The 18,605-nt window shown below is 40.1% G+C and overlaps 1 protein-coding gene across 4 annotated transcripts in view; it reads right to left on the bottom strand.

The window, feature by feature from the left end:
* The window catches only part of LOC135201054 (GPN-loop GTPase 2-like), a 307,395-nt gene that overhangs the window by 104,789 nt on the left and 184,001 nt on the right, over positions 1-18,605 (bottom strand). The window lies entirely within an intron of this gene.

Raw genomic sequence — 18,605 nt, 5'->3', positions numbered from 1 at the left:
AGTATCAAAGGCCAAGAAGGACAACTATTCACTTCACTGAAGCTAGGATAAGTAAAGAGTAAGAACTCTGACGACCCTATACAGCATATGAACTAGGTTCCTAAAGATGAGAATTGCAACCCACTTGGGGGCCTGAGTTCCCCAAGTGGGCAAGACTATTCAAAACTTCTCAAAAATATAAAGATCCCTCACAGAGATGAGAGATCTATTTCCTTCAACCGAAGAACTTGGCCAAGGGCAGCTCTACCACTTTTAACAGCCAAGGCAAAGAGAAGCTTCTTGCAGTGAAGAGAGGGGAGAAAATCCGCTACCTGCTGAATAGAGGCCCTGAATGTAGAGACCCTGTTGACTAGACCAACTAAAAAAGTAGAGACCCTGAATGTAGAGACCCTGTTGACTAGACCAACTAAAAAAGTAGAGACCCTGTTGACTAGACCAACTAAAAAAGACAGTTCATTTCCCCTTGTACACAGTCATTGAATATTCCACAAGTATCCAAACACCTTGTTAATCACATAGAAACAACCCTGTCATTCACAGGAAATGCTGGAAAGCCTCCAGGAGTGAAGTGCCTGGAAATACCTCTCTCACGTGGCTGGAACAGATGGCTGCACCAACAGGTCTGGGAACTAGTACTCAGATGTGTGGCCACTGGGTGCCAACAGATTCAAACCGAAATTCAGGGTGATCAGAGCCTGTTCATCATCTAATAAATCAGACAAAAATGGAGAGGAAGACAAGCCACGAAAATGTCCCTTGGGTGCTGGAAAAAAAAGTCCTCCATCGAAACCCACAGACCACCACAAATGAGCCGTCCTCCATTAACTTCTGTCATATAGAGATCAAGGCTGGGACTCCCCATCCCTATCGCCAGGTTCTGGCCATTGAGTTTGTCTGCCACCACATTCCAAGACCCCGGAATATATCTGGCTGATAGCTCCACTGAGTTGTGCTACTGCCCACTCATGTACCTGCACCGTTAACCCTATGCGGCTAAAAGGACACCAGTTCTCCCTCCCTGCTTACTGATGCATGCTACCATAGTGTTGTTCTCACCAACGCCACTGGGTTAAAAAAGCTGTCTTGAGTTTCAAGATACTGATGTGTAGGTATCTGTTGTTCTGGTCACACACCTATTACAAACATCTTCCAGGTTTACACTATCCCTAGCAGATGCATCCAAAAGACAAGAGCAACTCGGGAGGGAGAATGTCCAATGGCACCAATAAAGAGGGGTTCCTGTCGTCTAGCTCTCTCCTCACTTCCTCCAACAAAGGAAGTTGAGAGAAAGGCAGGTCTCTTGCCAGAGACTCATCCCTTTCATTCTCTGCTGAAGGGTGCGAAGGTGATGCCACCCCAGAGGGCCCAAATCTACAAAGGTTATAGGTGAAGTAGAACAATGTGGCACTGCAGAGCGGGTCATTCCTGCCAAGACAAGGAACTTCTGTATTGCCTCTTTGAACCTGTTGATATGAGAATCTGTGTCTATCAGCATGTTCAGATACTTGACCCTTAGCTTGTGAATGAGATCTGACTCCTCTGAGGTCCTAAAGTATAATAAAAAAAAAAATCAGCAATCTCTGTTGCAGTCATCTTAGAAGAAGAAATGTGATTTCCTTCACACCAAGTACAGAAAATAGCCCACTTGTTCTGGTAGACGTTGCTCTTGAAAAACCCTCAGCTCTGAGGAGTTTCTTGAGTTTGTAACCTGTCCGGAAACCATTCCCCTCCAGTCTTGAAGTATGACATCAGTTGCCCATGCAGAGGTAAAAAATTGTTTTTGGGTGCCGCGAAGGGGACAAGAGTGAAGACCACCCAGTCTCCTTGACGAAGGGATGCAAAAATTGAAAGAATCGTCTGCATTCTGAATTTTGTCTTCAGCACAAATAAATTCAGGGCACTGACATCCAGAACCAGTCTCCATCCTCCTGACGACTTTGGGACTACAAAGAGGCAACTGTAAAACCCTCTCAGAGTTTACATCTGAGACTACCTCTATAGCTCTTTTCTGGAGAAAGGAGGAAACTTCTTCTGAGAGAGCCAAAAACCTCCTTGAGCCTACAGAGTAAGCAGTCAAGACAATAGGCTTCTTGATTAAGGGAGGATTTTCTTTGAATGGAATCGAGTAGCCTTCTTCAAGTACTTCTACAACCCCATGCTCTGCTCCTTTCTTGCTCCATTCCTCAAGAGAAGAAGGACCCTGGCACAGAGGATACGGTCTTCATTTCCTGGTAGAAGTTTTGATTGAGGACTTCTTGAGTGGCTTGGTAGAGAAGCAGACGTTCGTTCTTGATCTAGCTTGAGATCTTTGCCTACCTCCTCTAAAGGGATAAGGATGCAAAGAGGAGGTTGATCTGGCACTGAAAGAGGGAAGTTCCCTAGGATGCCTAGAAGATTGGGATAGAAGATAATGGGTACACTTTTTTGCAAGTTTGGTGCAATCTCATCCATCACAGACTGCAGAAATATGATATTTTTATTAAAATAATGTTTTGTATATACTCACCAGGTGATTACATAGCTAAGAATTTCTAAGTACTGGTAGCTAAAATATAAAAATTGCGGTAGCAATTCTTTGTTTTGGTGTACGTCGGTACCCCACCTACAATCAGGGAATAGGTAAACAATTCTGCAAAAGAGCTCAATTAATTTTATTTATGCCTTATCATCCATGAGAGGGGAGGACGGTGGGCTCCTATTCTGTAATTACTTGGTAAGCATAAACAAAGCATTATCATAAAAATATCATTTTTGTTTAAGTAACTTACCAAGTAATTACATAGCTGATTCCCACATTGTTATGAGGTGGGACTCATGGATGAACAACTACTGCAATTATAATTGATAAATGCATGCAAATAAAAAAATCTTGCCAGCATTAACATAATGCGTATTGTTTCCTTACCTGTTAAGAGTTATAGCAGACAAAACTGCCTCTGGCACAGCTACTCTCAACTTAGTAGAGGTGTGGTGTCAGACCAGGGTCACCTACGACATGGTGGGGGCCTTACAGCGAGGAATTCACCAAGCGCTACTAAAGCACAGACATTGCCATAGCCCTGGGTGCAGTACCATGAACAACGAAAAACCACAATACCGACAAAACTACCTACACCAAATATTAAAAACCACCCTCCTACTAACTATTCTGGAGGATATCCAGTACCAAGTACCCCCGGACTCCACAAGGACTCAACAATGGTTTTCAAGGCAAAGAGTGAGGCAGGAAGGAATAGTTCCTATGCTTCTGCTCCCATCACCATGCCAGCCATCGCGAACGGACCCAAGATGCTGCAATTATTGAAAAACGTTTCCACTTCTTAAGATAATGATTTGCAAAGACTGACTTACATATCCAGTATGTTGACTGGAGAATGGAAGCCAACGAAAAATTATATCTGAAGGCCAGAGATGTTGCCAATGCTCTAATCTCATAAACCTTTACCTTCAAAACAGGTAGAGCCTCCACTGCTAACTGGGAATGGGCATCCTTATGAGGTCTCTAAAAAAGAAAGAAAGGGCATTCTTAGAGAGGGGATGTGAGGGGTCCTTAACAGAGCACAAGAGGCTATTTGAAGATCCTCTAATGTTTTTGGTCCTGTGAATGTAAAACTTCAGAGCTCTCACAGGACAGAGTCCTCTCTTCATCTTCAACTCCTGCTATACTCGACAAGTTCTTGATATTAAAAGAACAAGGCCAAGGTTTTGCAGGATTTTTGTTCTTAGTGAAGAAGCCTAAAGTAAATGAGACTAAAGCCTCCATATAAGAAACCAACTCTCTTATTCAGGGCTTGAATTTTGCTCACTCTTCTGGCCAAAGCTAAGGCAATCAGGATGAGTGTCTTTCTAGTCAAATTCCTGAGTGAGGCCGGAGTTGAGAGGTTCAAAAGGAGGACCAGCCAGCCATTTCAGGACTACGTCTAAATTCCATGATACCTGCCAAGTGTCCTTACGCTTACAGGTATCAAAAGACTTAATCAAGTCTGATAAGTCTTGATTCAAAGATGAATCTAATCCTCTGTGCCTAAATACAGAGCATAGGATATCTGACTGTAGAAGAAGATAATCCTCTAGATGTCCTTAGGTACAGAAGAAAATCAGTGATCTCTGTCACAGATGTTCGAGATGAAGAGGCTTGATTTCTTCTGCACCAAGCTCGGAAAATGTTCCACTTGTACTGGTAGACAATAGAGGACGACCTTCCTCTACATTTTGAGATCACCTCGCAGCCGTTCTCAAAAAACCCTTTGCTCTGAGGAGTCGGACAACAGTTTGAATCCTGTCAGAGCCAGAGTAGATAATCCTTGGTGGAATTGATTTGAATATAGAATTTAAGCCAAATGCCAAGCACTGGGAACTACAGGGCCATTCAGCATAGAAACAGAAATGGACAGTTGAAAGGTTTGAAAGGTGTAACAGGAGGAAAACCTTGCAGTTGCACTATGAATCAATTGTTAGATGAGGGTGGAGAGTACGATGGAAGAAAGAGAATATGAAAGGAGATACAGTAAGAGGAACGAAAGGGGTTGCAGCTAGGGGTCGAAGTAATCTTTGGTGGAACTTAGCATGTGTGGTTGTTTGAGCAGTTTTTGCGTTTGGGGGAGTAACCTGGGAAAACCTGCTAACAGACTTAACAGGTCTGGAAACCATTCCCAGAGGGGCCAGAAAGGAGCTATGAGGATCATGTGATTGGAACTTTTCTAACACCTCCCTGAACACTACTAGGGGTGGAAAGGCATAAAGTTCCTTGTGTGACAAGTCCAGAAGCATGGCATCCACTGCCCATGCTGCTGGGTCCGGCATTGGAGAGCAATAAAGTGAAAGGCGATGTTTTTTGGCAGTTGCAAACAAGTCGATCATTGGTCTTCCCCACAACTTTCAAAGATCTAGGCAGACCACTGGATCCAGAGTCAATTCTGTAGGTTGGTTGGTTGGTTTTATAAAGTTTAGGTGTAACACCAAGCACTGGGGCAACAAAGGCCATTCAGTGCTTACTGTATAACTTTATGAAATTATAAGATATGTTATACCATATAAAACAGGTTTATTTCTTTGAGATAATTTATTAAATTTTGAAGTGGGACATTTTCTCCCAATAGTTCTTTAAGTGGTATATTATATTTATGAGTAAAGTATGTATGTCCTATTTTTAATCTTGTTAATAGGACATCTTCCCTTCTTTGACATTATTGTCTATTCCAAGATTTTACAGATAATTTTATATACTTTAGTTTATGATTTAATTCAAGCCATTCTTTTTCCCATTTTGATTGACAGTATTCATTTATTGTTGCTTTACTGTCATTGTAAGGTATTTGCATTTTTTTGATAGATTCCTTTTTACTGCCTTTTTAGTTTCTTTATCCACCACCTCATTACCCTTTATGCCCACATGGGAAGGGACCCAACACAGTTTTATATTTATAGATTTCTGTTTTACTATTATATCTATCCACTCCCTTATTTCTTCAATTACGGGATGAGAAATTGTGTATTGTTTTAACGCTTCTAATGCACTGTAAGAATTGTGTATATTACAAAGGTATCATTTGCATTTCCCATCATAAAGGAATGTTTATAGCCTCCAATATAGCATTTATCTCTGCAGTGAATATCGAGCACATTTTTGGAATTTTTCCCTTTACTTTTATATTTTTTGTTACTACAGCATAGCCTACACCCTCCTTCGTCTTGGAACTATCTGTATAAATACTATGTCACGTTTATATTTTTCCTGGTGTGACAGAAATTCACTCTTTAATTGTGCATCTGTTACCTTCTTATTAAATGATTTATCACAGATTTCTATTGTAGCATGTCTCCATGGAGGTATTTTAGGAGTGGTTATTTATGATAGGCTACTTGCTAATTTTAGATGTTCTATATCAGGTTTTAATCTATTCTCTAATGGCTTAGAGGCTCTTGGTTTATTGTCATAACTATTTGTTATGTTTTTCATATATTTAGTGTTTGGATTATCATTAAGGTTACTGATTTTAGTTATAAATTTTAATCCTATTTCATTTCTTTGTACTTGCAGGGGCTCTATTCCTGCTTCTACATACAGACTTTCCACAGGGGAAGTTCTGTAGGCTCCAGTGCACAGTCTAATATACCCTGTTATGAATGACATCCAGTTTTGTTAATAGGGTTTTAGAAGCACTGCCATATACTTGACATGCATAATCAAGTTTACTGAGACAAATGGCCTTACATATACTTTTATCAGAGAGGTTCTATCAGCACCCCAGTCACTATGCGCTATTACTTTTATTACATTTGAGGATTTTCTCACTTTTATCGCCAGTTGTTCTATATGTTCTTTAAATGCAAGTTTTTTGTCAAGTATAACACCGAGGAATTTTATCTGATCATCAAATTCAATTATATCATTATTTAAGAAAACAGGAATTAATTCCTGTTTTCTTGATCTTGTGAATCTGACCACCTTTGTTTTTTGCAGTGAAAACTTAAAACCCTTGTTGTCGGCCCACTTTTTTACCCTATTTATGGCTGCTTGTAATCTGTTGGTTATGTCCAGCATTTTTGCACCACTACTATATATGAGGAAGTCAACTACATAACAGGATCCTTGGACTCCTGGTGGGATCATTTTAATTATCTCATTTATTGCTATAGCAAACAATGCCACGCTTAGCACACTACCTTGAGGGATCCCTTCCTCCTGGATAAATGATTCTGAGATTTCTGCCCCCACTTTGACTTTTATATATCTTTCTGATAGGAATTCCTTAATATATTCATAAAGATTCCCTCCTATTCCCCATTCTATCAATTTTCTTAAAATCCCTCCCCTCCAGGTGGTATCATATGCTTTCTCTAAATAAAAAAAATACTCCTATAGTTTGCTTTTTACCAACCATTGCATTTTGTATCTCTCTTGTAATCATTAAGAGGGGATCAATGATACTTTTATTTTTCCTGAATCCAAACTGTCTGTTTGACAATAGCAGTTTGTTTTCTAATACCCCTATTAATCTATTATTCACCATTTTTTCAAATATCTTACTTAGACCACTTGTAAGGGCTATTGGCCTATAGCTACTTGGTGACTCTGTGTCTTTTCCTGGTTTTAAGCCTGGTATGATTAAAGGTTCTTTCCAGGGCATCATCCAGGGACTGGCTTTATCCAGCATCCAACGAGGTGATCTTGGTGTAGCAATTTCACCTACTACATTAATAAAGATTGGAAAATGATCATATTCTAATCCTTCACTCATTGCACTCCAAGATAAGTCAAGACTGCATACTGATAAATCTACCACAGAATAAGTCCGTTGAACTATAAAAATGTGCTGGCTCTCCAGAATCAAGGATTGCAAGCTCTTGGTCTTCAATAAAATTATAAATATTGTTTCCTCTAGAACTGGAAATTACATCACCCCACAAGGGTCTTCCATTAAAATCAGCAACAATAAGAAAAGGACTTGGAAGCTGATTTAATTACCCCTGTAATTCCCAAGTCAGATTATGATAGGTTCTATTTGGAGGTAAATACAGTGAACATACAGTATATTTCTTTTTTAGAAAAATCTGAACAGCATCCACTTGTAAGTCTGTTTGCAGTGGATATTTCTTGTGAGCTGTATCTCACCTAATTAACATCACATTTCCACCATGAATCCCTACTTGCTCATCATAATCAGAATGATAAAAGATGTATTCATCAGGACATAAGATTTTTTGTCCAAGCACAGTCTCTTGCAGGGGCAATGCATATTGGTAAGTTTTCTTTGATTAAAATCTTTAAGGATTCATGTTTGGCTTGCATCCCCTGAAAGTTTCACTGCAATATTGAAAGCCTGCGATCCATTACTGCTGATAATTAATTATTATCTTTTACATGTTTTAACCTGGGGATATTACTCTGGAAAACAATGGATTTCTGCGAGAAAAGTGCGAGAAAAGTTCATTATTTTCATTTTCACTTTTATCTTTTCTTTCTTCTGGTGTTCTCACTTTTCCTATGATCTGATCTGGGCCAAGTTCCACTAGATGTAGTTGACTGTGTTCCTTTAGGCATCTCTGCTGTACATGATTTATGAAACTATTTTTGGTTGCTGGAGTGATGTGCTACTCTGATTATTTGAAGAACATCCTGCTTTTATATCCAGTGATTAAGGTTTATCATCACCATGCTCCTCTCTAAGTGGCATTATCTCAGCTTGGTTTGACTTTGTGACTGCAGTGGATGGTTGCTGTTGCACTACATGAGTAGCTGGCACTAGTACACTGGACTGTGAATTCTTAATTACTGCATGACTAGCTGGCACTTGTACACTGGACTGTGGCTTCTTAATTACTGAGGAAAATGTAACTCCCAGTCTTATTTGAAGTTCAAGTACTTTCTTTCTGGCTTCTTTAAAAGAAATCTTTTCCATAAATTTAATTGTTTGCACTTTCTTCTCTGAAATAAATTTCCAACAACTTTTTGAGGATGCAATTTCTCCACAATTTATACAAGATGGTGGTTTAATGCATGGTACATGTGTTTCTTTGCCAAAATTACAACATAAAGCAGGTCCTTCATTCATTTTCTTTCTGCATTTCTGGATCAAATGAACATCTGGCAGTGGTAACATCTCAAAGCCAAAGCACAAGTCAAGTCATATCCAGAAACAAGCCAAAAGTCATCAACATAAAATCCACACCAAATAGGAAGAGGAGGTAGAAAAATAGAAAAAATTTACAACAAGAGGAAAAGGCTGATTAATTCTGTTTGACCAACAGCTGGGCCCCAAGGACCAGTGAGAAAGCATCCCCACCAGGCATCAGGGATCTCCTATGAGGAAGAGAGATCTACCCCCTTCAACCGGAGGGCCTAACTAGCAGGTCTGTAGCCCTTGATGGCCAATGCAGAGGAAAGCTTCTCTTGGCAAAGATAGATGAGAAAATCCATTACCTCCTGAAGAGTAGCTCTGGCCAGAAAGAGATCCCATCAACAACAACAACTATAGAAGATAGTCCATGTCCTTTGTTGTGTGGTGGGAAGAACCTTTCACTCACAGGAGATGCTGGATAGACTCCAGGCGTGAAGTGGCAGCCCTTCCCTGCCTGGTGATATTTCTACATGCAGCTCGCACAGCAGGTTGCGTCACGGGGAAATCTCTCTCAGCACCACAGATAATGGAGCTAACAGGTCTGGAAACCTCTCGACATCAGGTCACTTGGAAACTACCAGTGTCAACTTGAGATTTGGGGTGATCATGACCCTACTGATTACCTGTTGAATCAAACAGAATGGAGGGAAACCATATACCTCCATGTTGTCCCATGGATGCTGGAACACATCTTCTATCGCTGCCCGTGGGTCCAGTGCAACTGAGCAAAACATCAGTAACATCCTGTTGTAGAGAGTTGCAAAAAGATCTATCATTGGAAGGCCACAAACATCAAATAATCTCTGCATGTCTTGGTGCTAAGACCATTCTGTCCCCATCACCTTACTCTGGCAACTGAGCTTGTCTGCCACAACATTCTAGAATCCCGGAATGTACCTGGCAGAAAGCTCTACTGAGTATGCTACCACCCACTCATGCACCTGCACCTCCAACTCGTATAGCCAGAAGGAAACTAACTCTCCCTGCTTGTTGATGTATGCCACCAGTGGGGTGTTGTCACTCATCATCACTATGGAGTGCCCCATCACTCGGTCCTGAAACCCTTGAAGACCTAAAAAATCTGCCTGAGTTCCAGGACACTGATGTGGAGGTGCCAGTCGTCCTGGTCCCACAAACCCCTCCAGGTGTGCATCCAATCCCACGGTTGATGCATCTGAAAACAGCCTACGGTTGATGCATCTGAAAACAGAAGTATCTCAGAAGGGAAAGTGCCTAACAACACTCCTATTAAGAGGTTCCTGTTGTTTAACTGCCATTTTAGATCTTTGCTTACCACCTCTGAGAAAGGGATTGGAAAGAAGGGAGGGTCCTTCACCGAGGACCAAACTCCTTCATCCTCCACTACAGGGAGTGTAGGTGAAGCCGCCCATGAGGGACTGGCTTCTCCAAGGATGACAGGAGACCAAGAACAACTTGCCACTGCTCAGCAGGTAGTTCCTGTTGAGACAGGAACTTTTGAACTGCCTTTCTGAACCTGCTGATACACAATTCCAAAGGGAAGACTCTCTCAGCTGCCGTATATATCAGAATGTCCAGATACTCTGCCCTCTGGTTGGGAACGAGATCCAACTTCTCGATGTTGATCACCACTCCCAGGTTGTGACCAAATTCAAGAAAACAATTTGCCCTGAATCAACTGCGTCAACAAGCGTGCCAGGATCAGGCAATCATCCAAGTACCTGTATCCTGTGTGAATGGGCCCAAGCCAAGATTAGTGTGAACACATGAGTGAATGCTTGGGGAGTGGTTGATCACCCAAAACACACTACAGTGGGCCCCCCGTATTCGCGTTCTCCGGATTTGCGGACTCACACATTCGCGGATTTCTCTCGGGAACGTTTCCCTGCATTATTTCCAGAAAATTCGCGTATTCGCGGTATTTTTCTATGAGAAATATCTACAAATTCCTGGTTTTTTAATCAATTTCATCATAAAATGCACTTTTTGTGATAAAACTATTTAAAAAAAACCAAGTATGAACATTTTTAGTGGTTTTTCTTGAGTTTTAACTGACAAAATAGGCTGTTTTTAGCGTTTTTATAGAGGTTCCAAACATTCGCGGGTTCGAACTATTCATGGGGGGGTCTGGTACGCATCCCCCGCGAATACGGGGGGACCACTGTACATACCTAACTGGAAAACTGTTTCCCTGAGGGTAAAGCAGAGGTACTTGCGCACGGACCAATGATGGATATTTGAAAAAAGTATGCATCCTTCATATCCACTGAAAGAATGAAGTCTCTCTGATAGAATCAAGTACAGACCACACCATATCCATCTGAACAGATCTGGCAAACGAACTGGTTCAGGCAAGACAGGTCAACGACTTGTTTCCAGCCACCTATCACTTTCTCCACTAGGAACAGGTGGCTGTAAAACCCCCAAGACTGATTTTCCATGACTTCTACAATGCCTTTCTTGAGGACTGCAGTCACCTCTTCCCAAAGGGTAAGATTCTTCTCCAAGCCAGGAAGCAGACTGAATCAAAGGTGAGGGATGGCAAAGTCTAGAAGGGTAGTAGATATCCTACCCAAAGGATATCCACTACCAGGATTCCACTGTATTGCTGCCACATTGCCCAATGACCCAACAGGTAACACCCTACCATCAGAAGCAAGCAGGGAGGAACACCGCCCCTAGCAACCTCCAACCTTCTTGTCCTTGGCCCATTCCTAGCACGGGAGGAGGGCTGAAATGGTCGTAAATGCACACAGTTCACTATAGGGGCAGAAAAAGACTGGGCACCTATACAAAGAGCCGAGGAAGTCTGTGACTTCCTCCGACCCAAAGAGGAGGAGCCGGCCTGACCTGAGGGTCAACCACACAAAGACCTGGAGGTCTTTATCACTGCTTGGCGAACAAGCTTGTCATTGTTCTCGATATGTAGCCTGTCCACCACAGCTTCCATCTCTCCTCTAGCAAAGAGGGTAGTTGAACCCAATACCAGGACAGACCTTGAGATTTGAGAATACACAGTGTCACACCTCTTTAGAACCAGGTTTGTCCAAAGGTTTACTGTCCGGTGGGCTAAGTTGGTGATGGCCCTACCTACAGACAACAACAGTCTTCGAAAAGTGTCTTCCTCAGGCATATGGGAACTCGAAGGAAGAGGATTCGATCTTGGCCACCAACAGAGACCATAGATCAATCCAAGAGACCATCTTGAACACTGCCATGGCAGTTGATTCCAATGACACTCTCTACATTTGCAAAAGAGACTCTCCTTTTGCATGAAGACGCTCAAGTAACAGACCAGGACACAGATGAATCAGGTCTGAGTCAACCTGTTTGGTTGGCAGTGAGTCCTCTGAGGGAATGTGGTACCCCGTATGTCAAATGTTTCTTATGTCAAACATTCTGTTTTTCTAACAAAATTTTCGAAAAAATCTGTCGTTTGTCAAACAAGTACTCATACTTTGAATTGACTGATTATTTGTCATGTTTATACATCCTCCATTAACCAAAACTTGGTGATTTATGGCGCCACATTTAAGTTAATGGCGTCTCTGTTAGTTATGTTATGGCGCCATAACTCTATTATTGGCAAACTGAAACTTGGCCCATTATGGCACCATAAATCACCGATTTTAAGGTGCTACACAAGCACCATAAAACCAGATCGCCATTAACTAAGTCCAGCGATACCCGGGGAACTGCTTGTATAGTTTAATGATAACCATATTCAATAAAATACACAAAAGAATAAAGCATTTCAATATAAAATTTAGTATAAGAGATGTACAAAACCATACGTCACTGCCATGACGTCACACGCAGCTGACTTGAGATTGAATGAGGGAGCGTTGATATTGTTGAGGAGAGAGGAAGAGCGAGTTAAAATATTACTGTATGTTTAGTAAAAGCAAAACAAATTCACATAAAAAGTAAAATGGAATTTTACAATAAATTTAACATAATAATAAAATATAAGGAAAAAAAAGTCTTAACTGAGCCAGTATTCATTGTGCTGAGTGAGACAGTATAATTTAATTATGACCATCAATAAAATACGTAAAAGAATAAAGCTTTTTACACTAATATTTAGCATAAACGATGAACAAAATCATGCATCACTGCAGTGACCCACAGCTAACTTGAGAGAAGGAGGGAGCATTAATATTTTTCAGGAATAATGAATAAATGATTTTGAGTCTTGATATTGTTGAGGAGAGAAGGAAAAGAGACAGTAAAAACATTACTGTTATGTACGTAAAAGCAGTACCAATTCACATAAAATAAAATGGAATTTCACAAAAAATTTAACAATGATAAAACATGACAACAATCAAATGCAATACAGTGATAAAAAAATTCCTACTTGAGCCAGTGGTCCGTGCACCGAGTGAAACGATAGAGAGGAGAGGGAAGGGATGGTGGTGGGTTATTGGGTGGGAGAAGGGGGTCTGCTTCCCACTGAATTACCAGCTGGGCTGGCATCATTAGTCCACCCGTTTCTTTCACTTACACTCGGTTTGCCCAAATCATTTATTGTTGTTATGGTACAATACCTATCGAGTGACATTTTTTAAAGATTTCTTAGCACTGTAAAAGTAACTCAGCTCCATAATAAACACACTAGTGCTGCGTTCAGCTTCTGCATACATTTGACTGTTTGTTTAAAGGACTTCCTTGTGAAAAGTTATTTTCCTTTTCTTACTTGCATTCTTTATTTATTACTTATTTGTTTACAAAATCCTCATGTTTATTTTAAATTCTGCCTTCTGCCAACAATAAGTTGATGTGTTGTGGCATAATCAATCTCCTTCTTGCACTTAAGATCTAAGTGTAAACACGCCAACAATCATACACTCGCAAACACATTTATCAATTCCTTCGATTACCCTTGTAAAATGCGAATAAAATTTATTTTCTTATCAACCTTTGCCTACTGAGATCATTTCTGTTTCCTCAAAGGGTTCCCGTCTCTTCCTACATTATAGCTGGCAGTGAGCCATGTTCACATAATAGTAAATCATACACAGAAACATAATTTTTCTAAAATTTCAATTTGTATAACATACTGTTTTATTACTTTACACTTAACTTTTGAACACATTAGTAACAGAAGAAAGGGGAACTTTTTGGGTTGGCTGGAACAAATTATCTTGATTCCATTTATTTCTTATGGGGATATTTGTTTCATATTTCGAACAAACTGCACTTCGACCTACCTTCTGGAACGGATTAAGTTTGAAGCCAGAAGTACTACTTTATTTACTCTGGCAAGCTAGAGGTGGAGAAAGTGTCTTGTATAAGCAACTAGACCCAAGTGAATTCTCATCCCCAGAAACTAAAGAATTCACCTAATCCAGGACCCTTTCGGCAAGTTTTGACCATGGCAAGTCCATCGAAACACTGAGTCCCTTCTGAAATGGCTGACAAACAGTTCACTGAAAAAACCAAGTTCTCTTCCTCGAATACAGTATACAGTAAAGACACATAAGACTAACGATTTCAACTAAGCGGCTCTGTAACTCTGGGTGTCCAGACACTCAGGTCCCTCCAGGTCACAGTCCTCTCAAATCACTCCCTCTGCAGGAGAGGGACACAAACCAGAGCCCCTAGTCATCCCTTCACTACTTGAGTGTATGACCTGTCCAGTCCAAGGACCAAACCCGGAATGTACGCTTCTGTGGACAGACTACAATAGGATTGAGAACAAGTACTGGTCCCAAGCCCTAAACCCATCTGGGTCCTGGCTCTCGGAGAACCCCAAGGAGGTGGAGGGAACAAAAGAGGGATTGCAAGTACCCTTGCCCAGCCTGCCAGAGACCAAAGTCCCAACCAGTAAGTGAGGAATAGGGTGGTTGTCAACCTGAGGTGACGCCATCTGCACAGGTCACAAAGAGCAGTCCTGCTCACACAAACATGAGCATGTGCTGTCATGCAAGAGTGCTTCAGTATCTATACTTAGAAGCTGGAGCTTCTACAGGTAAAGAAGCCTGAGCAGAGGATCTCCTCTTACCTTAACCAGGTGACCCAGCCGGATGAGACAGGCCATTGTACCGGGATCCCGTGCACTTGGCAGCAGGACCAGCAGAACTCAAGGTACAGATCGTGAGAGACCCAGTAGCCTCTGTGGGAGAGGGCTATTTACTGGAAGCTCAATGAGACTTCCTGTGGACAGGCGAGGCAACTTTCTTCTTCCTTTACCTGCGAGCTTTGGAATTAGTGGAGGGGGTGACAGCAGACAGCACTCAAATGATGAAAAAACAAAGGCAACAACAACGACTTCCTTCTCCTCTTCTTCAACGTATTCTTCTTACTGATGTTAGCTTTAGACAAGAAAGTGTGGAGGATTATTTCACCAAGCAAAGAAATTGACGGCAACACCTGGGTGCACATTACTGAAGGAATGTTCGGTGATAATACAGCTGTAGTGGTTACCTTCAAGCCGGTGGATACTGTACACAATCATAGAGGTTGTCATGGTTACAGAAGCAACAGTAACACGGAGGCCCTGCACAGCCATCCAGTGGTGAATAAGACCAGATACACTCTGCTCTCCCAAGAAGCCTAGGGAGTGTCGCAACTCCCTAAATCCCTTGGGCTTGACAACATCTGTCTTCTTTTCCTGGCAAACTTCACCCACTGTTCACAAGGCCAGACCCATCACTCACAATGACTTGTCTGATTATGGTCATGCCTACGTCATAATCCCCAATAATCCCCGATTATCGGGAGCCTCGGTTATTGCCAATCCACTTTTTTGGGGCTTGTCTAGTGCCAAAAATTGGCAGAATTTGGCACCAAATGTGCCGATTTCTGGTTATCAGTTCAAATACTAGAATTCAGGCAGTCCCCGGGTATCGGCAGGGATTCTATTCTTGGCGAGGTACTGATAAGCAAAAATTGCCATTAACCGGAGTTCAGCAATTATGGCGCTTATGGCACAGAGCTTTGGTGAGTGGCACCGATAACCAGTTAATGGCACCTCTGTTAAGTACGTTATGGTGTCATAACTCTATTTTAAGCACCTTATGCTGCCGATATTGAAACTTGGCCCATTATGGAGCCATAAAATTGGATCACCAATAACCGAGTCTGCCGATGACCAGGGACTGTCTGTATTAGTGCCAATAGATATCTAACAGAGGTGCCATTAACCCTTTAATGCTGACTGGATGTATTAATCATTGATATAAAAAAAGTTTTTTTTTTTTAAATTCGCGGAAAAATAGGTATAGGCCTACTAGGCAAAGCTTTTGAATCATGCGCCTTAGGGGATGCTGGGAGCTCACGGATCAAGGTGTAGTTTTGTTTACAATCGTTACCCAGGCGCGCAAGCACGAATTTCTTTCTCTCTGCAATAAAAAGTATCAGTGACACATCTCAGAAATTATTTTGCCACCTTGACATAATTTTTGCACCGTTTTATATCAGCTGTTACATGGAGTATTATATATGAAAATGTGCACAATTTCACGTAGAATACACAAAAAATAACTCAGGTTGTGCTTTTTATCAGTTTTGAAAATATTTCATATAAACCTAACGAGAAGTGCCAAAATTTCAATCTTAGGTCAACTTTGACTCAACCGAAATGGTCGAAAAACGCAATTGTAAGCTAAAACTCATATATTCTAGTAATATTGAATCATTTACCTTCATTTTGCAACAAATTGGAAGTCTCTAGCACAATATTACGATTTATGGTGAATTTATGAAATAAACTTTTTCCTTATGTCAACGCGGTAACTCTTCCGTAAAAAATCATAAATTTTTTTCATCCGATGGTCGTAATGTTTGCACCATTTTAAATTAGCCATTACATAAAGTTTTATATATGGAAATGTGCGCAATTTCATGTAGAATACAACAATAAAAACAACCCATGGTTGTAGCTTTAATCAGTTTTGAAATAGTTTTATAAATTAAATAACGATAAGTGCCAAAATTTCAACCTTCGGTCAACTTTGACTCGACCGAAATGATAAAAAAACGCAATTGTAAGCTAAAACTCGTACATTCTAGTAATATTCAATCATTTACCTTTATTTTGCAACAAATTGGAAGTCTCTAGCACAATATTTCGATTTATGGTGAATTTATGAAAAAAAAAAATTTTCTTACGTCTCCTCGGTAACTCTTCCGAAAAAAATCATACATTTTTTCGTCCGATTGTCGTAATGTTTGCACCATTTTAAATTAGCCGTTACATAAACTTTTATATATGAAAATATGTGCAATTTCATGTAGAATACAACAATAAACAACCCATGGTTATAGCTTTTATCAGTTTTGAAATATTTTCATATAAACAATAAGTGCAAAAATTTTAACCTTCGGTCAGCTTACAAATGCCATTGTAAGCTAAAACTATTACATTTGGGTAATATTCAATCATTTACCTTTATTTTGCAATAAATTGGAAGTCTCTAGCACAATATTTTGATTTATGGTGAATTTTTTGAAATAACTTTTTCCTTACGTCCGCGCGGTAACTCTTCCGAAAAATCATAAATTTTTTTGTCCGTTTGTCGTAATGTTTGCACCATTTTAAATTAGCCGTAACATAAAGTTTTATATATGAAAATGTGTACAATTTCATGACGAATACAACTAAAAACAACCTATGGTTGTAGCATTTATCAGTTTTGAAATATTTTTATAAATAGAAAAAATTTGTACTTCGGTCAACTTTAACTCGACCGAAATGGTCAAAAACTGCAATTGTGAGCTACAACACTTACAGCCTAGTAATATTCAATCAATTACCTTCATTTTGCAACAACAGAAAGTCTCTAGCACAATATTTCGATTTATGGTGAATTTTTGAAAACAGCATTTTTTTATGTCCGCGCGTTACGAATTCATGCATAATTTTGTGATAATATTTTCTCTGTGTTGCCTTGATTGTTTTACAATGTTTTATATACCAAAATGATTGCAATTTAGTGTACAATACAACGGAAAAAAATTAACTCGTTAGCTTTAACTGTTTTGCTCACAGCGCGATTTGTAAACAATTATGACATTTTTTTTGCTGTGCTGTCATATATCCCAATATTTATATATGATAATGATTTTTTTTTCATTTCTGATGGTTGCATACTAAACTTCAGGCAATGACAAAAAAAAGGAGACAAAAATGAACTCTTAATCTTGAAAACTAAGTGTGTGATTTTTTGAAAAAAACATTTTTTCCGCTTCGGCGCTCACTCGCAAACGCCGCCAGCATACGGGAGACGATTTTCAAAATACCGCTTCGGTGTTTAAGGGGTAACCAGTTATTGGTGCCAAATCTGGTTCTCAACAGCAATTTTTAGTTATTGGTGATTTTCGTTCTTTCATCACGCCATTGGAATGGAACACCCGTCAATAACCAGGGACTGCCTGTACAAGGTCTGATTTTCCCTGGGCAGTGTCTAAGGGTTGTCGGTTTCCTCTCAGTAGAAGGCAGGTGTGAATTAGGGGTTTACATACTTTATTATCAACACAATATAACAAGCAAACAAACAAGAAAAAAAGCATGAAAGCAGATGGCAGTCGGACAGAGAGCACCAGGAGTCTTCACTTGAGGGCAGCTGAAAGCAAAGTAGAGTGCTGACTGACAAGTGAGAAGGGCTTCCCCCTACTGTCGGTATTAACGACCTTGTCTGAAAGTAAAATGGCTGTTCTAGCTTGCATTCACAAGCTCAATCCTCATGTAAAGAATGAAGGTTTGATTTGTGTAGGAACCAAAAGCAATGACAGTATGCTATATATGAGTTGATATTTTATTCAATCCATATTCTAATTTTATCATACATTGCAAACTATTGTATTAAAGCACTTCCTTTTAGTAGGATAAAAAGCAAATAGGGATTATAGTACAAACAATTAACAAAATGATAGTTTACAAATTAGGCCATCTTTAGATTTGAAAATCCAAACGCTCATCAGGTTAAATACTTTCAAATCACAAAAATCTCCTTTTTATATATATAAAAATTACAGTCTACTTCATACATATTCAAAACA

The sequence above is a fragment of the Macrobrachium nipponense genome, chromosome 27, assembly GCF_015104395.2.
Source record: "Macrobrachium nipponense isolate FS-2020 chromosome 27, ASM1510439v2, whole genome shotgun sequence".
Taxonomy (NCBI): Eukaryota; Metazoa; Arthropoda; class Malacostraca; order Decapoda; family Palaemonidae; genus Macrobrachium; species Macrobrachium nipponense.
The sequence above is the reverse complement of the archived record's forward strand: the minus strand, read 5'-3'. Positions and strand labels throughout refer to the sequence as shown.